This window comes from Sapajus apella, unplaced genomic scaffold, assembly GCF_009761245.1.
Source record: "Sapajus apella isolate SASKATOON/1434 unplaced genomic scaffold, GSC_monkey_1.0 scaffold3660, whole genome shotgun sequence".
In the NCBI taxonomy this organism is placed as follows: Eukaryota; Metazoa; Chordata; class Mammalia; order Primates; family Cebidae; genus Sapajus; species Sapajus apella.
This window is the reverse complement of record NW_022440586.1, coordinates 823-6,811: the sequence shown is the minus strand read 5'-3', so window position 1 is coordinate 6,811 and position 5,989 is coordinate 823. Positions and strand designations below refer to the sequence as shown.

The window sequence follows — 5,989 nt, the reverse complement described above, 5'->3', positions numbered from 1 at the left end:
TTGCTTTTTACCAAGTATAACATCACGCAGAATGGCTGATACAACCAAAAGCACCAGAGGTGGATTGTAAGGAGAAAATGAGCTTGGAAAGCCTCAGGAAGGGAGGGCAAGTGAGCTCAGGTCAGGTGAGGAGGCAGGAGCCCTGAAGAGGCTGCAGGGACACACAGCCTGCCCTGGGTGGTGCGCCCTGTTTGAGATGGGCTATTTCACGTTGATGAGGTGACCTGGGGTTAGAAAACCTCTCTTCCCTGCCCCTCCCCTACACCTGCTGACGGTCACTCTGTGTCCTCCTACTTCCCACAGAATATACCCTGGTGGAACCGTTCTCGTACCATTCCTCAGATGAGGAGGAGTCACCACAGTGCAAGGTCAGTCCACCTGGGTTTGTTGGACAAAAGGTTTCTTAACATTATCCTTTTGATGTTCCGTAACGTAGGAGAATCTGACCCTGTGTATCACAGGTGATTTATACAGTGTCCCTCGTTGGGAGAATTCTGAGTGAGGGTCTGTTCCCCACTGAGGCTTGATTTAAGTCAAGACAAGAAAATGGCAGCACCAGCCACGCACTGAGGGGCAGTGAGCTTCCTTCTCAGCAGCTTGATTCCATGCTCGGGGCAAAATTATTCATTGCCAAGGCATTGGACCTTGAGAGGGAATATCCTGCTAGATCGACTTTAGCATGAGTGCGTTGTCCTGTTCTTCTTCTGTATTCCTTTGAGTTGAACAGTCTTCCCCATCTGGTCTTCTAATGTCACCAAGTGAAGAAAAGACCTGTACACTTAAGCCTCAGGATGGCCTGAAGCTCACGGTGTTTCTCTTTCCCTCCATGCAGGCAGAGGAACCCACCAAGGAAAAAGGTGTGTATTCTGGAAGCGCTCCTTGCCTAAGAAAAGATCTTCAGTGTGGCAACAGGTGGCACTTACTCTCCTGCTTTTGCTGGAGGGCCGCTTGGGTTTGAGCTTCCTGACAGAAAGGAGATAGGGCCAGTTTGGTTGAAAAAACACCGAGCCCATCCAGTAAAGAACTGTGACCATCCCCTGGAGTCCCTGGTGGCAGAATTGCTATGTAGATTGAATAGGGTGGCGTGCATCAGGGCGATGAGGTGTGGAGGAGACAGCTGTGTGGTGTGATTGGAAATGACTTTGGCAGTGTATGTGCGGTTACCCAGAAAATTCAGAAAAAATTTCTAAAACATTGAATCACTACTGCACATTTCACATAAATGTACCCATTCATCCTCCACCACAGCTGTACCTGAAGGTAAATGTTGTATCCTCACTCCTCACATAGAGATGATGCAGAGATGAATTTCCCAGGCCTCAGTCTCCCAAACGGAAGATGCAAATGTGAACTCAGGAACGGGAGGAAGATTGATGCAGTGGGTTATTACTGTGCACTCACCAGGTGGCCCTGGTATAACTCGTCATTATGCCAGGCAGTTCTGGCATCTGTTTGTGCATGTGGAAGGAGAAGAGCCTTGAGAGGTCCCAAACACTGTCTGTCATTTTAGGGAGGTCTCAAGGGCTGCCTGATGCAGAGGATCAATAGTTACATTTGACGCTGGACTTTTCTATGTGCATTTATTAATGTGAAACACAAAGAAGCGAGCTCACTGGTAGTTTGCAATATTGGTGGCATTATTTCTCAGCTCATGGTCTAAAGCAGGGAAATAATCAGGGACATACTGTATTGTGTTTAATAACCCGATTTTCACAAGCATTCGACAAGCTCATGTGGGCCGGGTACATGGCTCATGCCTGTAATCCCAGCACTTTGAGAGGCTGAGGTGAATGGATTGTTGAGTCCAGGAGATGGAGATCAGCCTAGGCAATGTGGTGAAAGTTCATATCGATTAAAAATACAAAAAGTTACCTAAGTGTGGTGGTGCACCTGTTGTGTCAGCTACCTGGATGGCTGAGTGGGGAAGATCACTTGATCCCTGGAGGTGCAGCTCCCAGTCAGCAGAGATCATGTCACACCACACGAGCTTCGGTAACACAGGCCATCTGCCAAGTGAAAGAAAAAACGAACAAGTGGAAAAAGTTCTAGTTCAGTCGTAAACACAGTCAAACACAGCGTTGACTATGATCTCAAGGAACCACTTGGGTGTTGGGCTCCCTCACACCTTCCCTGCGGGAACCTCCTGCACAGCTGGGATGGAGAGGGTCAGAGCCCGACCTGCTGCCCCCATGACGGGCTGTTCCAGTGTCAGAGCCAGTTTGAGTGTGAGCAGCAAAGGACTCCCGACACATGCAGACATTGGGTTGAGAAGGTCGAGTGCAAGGACAGATAGCACTTGCTAAATAGGGGCTACCTTGAAAGGAGAGGATAAGTATTTCCAAATCTTTCTTGTCTTCAACAAAAAAGATTAGTGAGTATACCGTACATATTGGCTAGAATGAGATGTCTCAGAAGAAAGGTTGCTTTTTACGATGTATAACATATTGCAGAATGACTGATACAACCAGAAGCACCAGAGGTGTATTCTAGGTAGGAAATGAGGTTGGAAAGACTCAGGAAAAGAGGGCAAGTGAGCTCAGTTCAGAGGAGGAGGCAGGAGCCCTGAAGAGACTGCAGGGACCCACAGCCTGCCCTGGGTGGTGTGCCCTGTTTGAGATGGGCTATTTCACGTTGATGAGGTGACCTGGGTTAGAAAACCTCTCTTCCCTGCTCCTCCCCTGCACCTGCTGACGGTCACTCTGTGTCCTCCTACTTCCCACAGAATATACCCTGGTAGAACGATTCTCGTACCGATCCTCAGATGAAGAGGAGTCACCACAGTGCAAGGTCAGTCCATCTGGGTTGGTTGGACAAAAGCTTTCTTAACATTATCCTTTAGATGTTCAGTAACGTAGGAGAATCTGACCCTGTGTATCATAGGTGATTTAAACAGTGTTCCTGGTGGGGAGAATTCTGATTGAGGGTCTGTTCCCCACTGAGGCTTGATTTAAGTCAAGACAAGAAAATGGCAGCACCAGCCACGCACTGAGGGGCAGTGAGCTTCCTCCTCAGCAGCTTGATTCCGTACTCGGGGCAAAATCACTTCATTGCCAAGCCATTGGACCTTGAGAAGGAATATCCCGCTAGATCGACTTTAGCATGAGCCCGTTGTCCTGTTCTTCTTCTTTGTTCCTTTGACTTGAACACTCTTTCCTATATGATCTTCTAATGTCACCAAGTGAAGAAAAGCCCTGTACACTTAAGCCTCAGGATGGTCTGAAGCTCACGGTGTTTTTCTTTCTCTCCATGCAGGCAGAGGAACCCACCAAGGAAAAAGGTGTGTATTCCGGAAGCCCTCCTTGCCTAAGGAAAGATCTTCAGTGTGGCAGCAGGTGGCACTTACTCTCCTGCTTTTGCTGGAGGGCCGCTTGGGTTTCAGCTTCCTGACAGAAGGGAGATAGGGCCAGTTTGGTTTAAAAAACACTGAGTCCATCCAATAAAGAACCGTGACCATCCCCTGGAGTCCCTGGAGGCAGAATTGCTATGGAGATGGAATAGGGTGGTGTGCATCAGGGCGATGTGGTGTGGGGGGGACAGCCGTGTGGAGTGATTGGGAATGTCTTTGGGAGTGCATATGCAGTTACTCAGAAAATTCAGAAAAATTTTCTAAAACATTGAACTGCTACTGCACATTTCACCTAAATTAACGCATTCATCCTCCACCACAGCTCTCCCTGAAGGTAAATGTTCTATCGTCACTCCTTAGATAGAGATGGTGCAGAGATGAATTTCCCAGGCTGTCAACCTCCCAAACGCAAGAGGCAAATGTGAACTGAGGAACGGGAGGAGGAGTGATGCAGTGCGTTACTATTGTGCATTCACCAGGCAGCCCTGGTATCACTGGTCATTATGCCAGGCAGTTGTGGCATCTGTTTCTGCATGTGGAAAGAGAATAGTCTTAGAGGTCCCAAACACTGTCTGTCATTTTAGGGAGGTCTCAGGGGATGTCTGAAGCAGAGGATCAGTAGGTACATTTGACACTGGACTTTTCTAGTGCATTTATTAATGTGAAACGCAGAGAAGCGAGCTCACGCGTGAGTGGTGGTAGTGGTGGCGTGACTTTTCAGCTCATGGTCTAAAGCAGAGAAATGATCAGGGATATACCCTATTGTGTTTAATAACCCGATTTTCAGAATCATTTGACATGCTCAGGTTGGGGGTTGCATGGCTCATGCCTGTAATCCTAGCACTTTGAGAGGCCGAGGCAAATGGATTGCTGGAGTCCAGGAGTTGGAGATCAGCCTAGGCAACATGGTGAAAGTTCACATCGACTAAAAATACAAAAAGTTACCTGGGTGTGGTGGCATACCTGTTGTGCCAGCTACCTGGATGGCAGAGTGGGGAAGATCACTTGATTCCTGGAGGTGCAGGTTCCAGTCAGCAGAGATCATGTCACACAACTCCAGCTTAGGTAACAAAGGCCACCTGCCAAATGAAAAAAAAAAAAGAAGCAATAAGTGGAAAAATGCTTTAGTTTAGTGGTAAACACAGTCAAACACAGCGCTGACTGTGATCTCAAGGAACCACTTGGGTGTTGGGCTCCCACCCACCTTCCCTGCGGGAACCTCCTGCACAGCTGGGATGCAGAGGGTCAGAGCCCCACCTGCTGCCCCCATGACGGGCTGTTCCAGTGTCAGAACCAGTGTGAGTGTGAGCAGCAAAGGACTCCCGACACACGCAGACATTGCATTGCGAAGGTCGAGTGCAAGGTCAGATAGCACTTGCTAAATAGGGGCTACATTTAAAAAAGAGGATACCTAAGTATTTTCAAAAATGTATTGTCCTCAACACAAAAGATGAGTGAATATACCATATATTTTGGCTAGAATGAGATGTCTCGGAAGAAAGTTTGCTTTTTACCAAGTATAACATCACGCAGAATGGCTGATACAACCAAAAGCACCAGAGGTGGATTGTAAGGAGAAAATGAGCTTGGAAAGCCTCAGGAAGGGAGGGCAAGTGAGCTCAGGTCAGGTGAGGAGGCAGGAGCCCTGAAGAGGCTGCAGGGACACACAGCCTGCCCTGGGTGGTGCGCCCTGTTTGAGATGGGCTATTTCACGTTGATGAGGTGACCTGGGGTTAGAAAACCTCTCTTCCCTGCCCCTCCCCTACACCTGCTGACGGTCACTCTGTGTCCTCCTACTTCCCACAGAATATACCCTGGTGGAACCGTTCTCGTACCATTCCTCAGATGAGGAGGAGTCACCACAGTGCAAGGTCAGTCCACCTGGGTTTGTTGGACAAAAGGTTTCTTAACATTATCCTTTTGATGTTCCGTAACGTAGGAGAATCTGACCCTGTGTATCACAGGTGATTTATACAGTGTCCCTCGTTGGGAGAATTCTGAGTGAGGGTCTGTTCCCCACTGAGGCTTGATTTAAGTCAAGACAAGAAAATGGCAGCACCAGCCACGCACTGAGGGGCAGTGAGCTTCCTTCTCAGCAGCTTGATTCCATGCTCGGGGCAAAATTATTCATTGCCAAGGCATTGGACCTTGAGAGGGAATATCCTGCTAGATCGACTTTAGCATGAGTGCGTTGTCCTGTTCTTCTTCTGTATTCCTTTGAGTTGAACAGTCTTCCCCATCTGGTCTTCTAATGTCACCAAGTGAAGAAAAGACCTGTACACTTAAGCCTCAGGATGGCCTGAAGCTCACGGTGTTTCTCTTTCCCTCCATGCAGGCAGAGGAACCCACCAAGGAAAAAGGTGTGTATTCTGGAAGCGCTCCTTGCCTAAGAAAAGATCTTCAGTGTGGCAACAGGTGGCACTTACTCTCCTGCTTTTGCTGGAGGGCCGCTTGGGTTTGAGCTTCCTGACAGAAAGGAGATAGGGCCAGTTTGGTTGAAAAAACACCGAGCCCATCCAGTAAAGAACTGTGACCATCCCCTGGAGTCCCTGGTGGCAGAATTGCTATGTAGATTGAATAGGGTGGCGTGCATCAGGGCGATGAGGTGTGGAGGAGACAGCTGTGTGGTGTGATTGGAAATGA

General features: G+C 48.5%; 1 long non-coding RNA gene across 1 annotated transcript; it reads left to right on the top strand.

Annotated features, from left to right (window-relative positions):
• Nucleotides 1-313: 313 nt before the first annotated feature.
• Nucleotides 314-5,218, top strand: LOC116547581. The gene is made up of 3 exons (XR_004267100.1): nucleotides 314-368; nucleotides 833-857; nucleotides 5,153-5,218. It is a non-coding gene; the product is annotated as an uncharacterized LOC116547581 (long non-coding RNA).
• The last annotated feature ends 771 nt before the right edge of the window (nucleotides 5,219-5,989 follow it).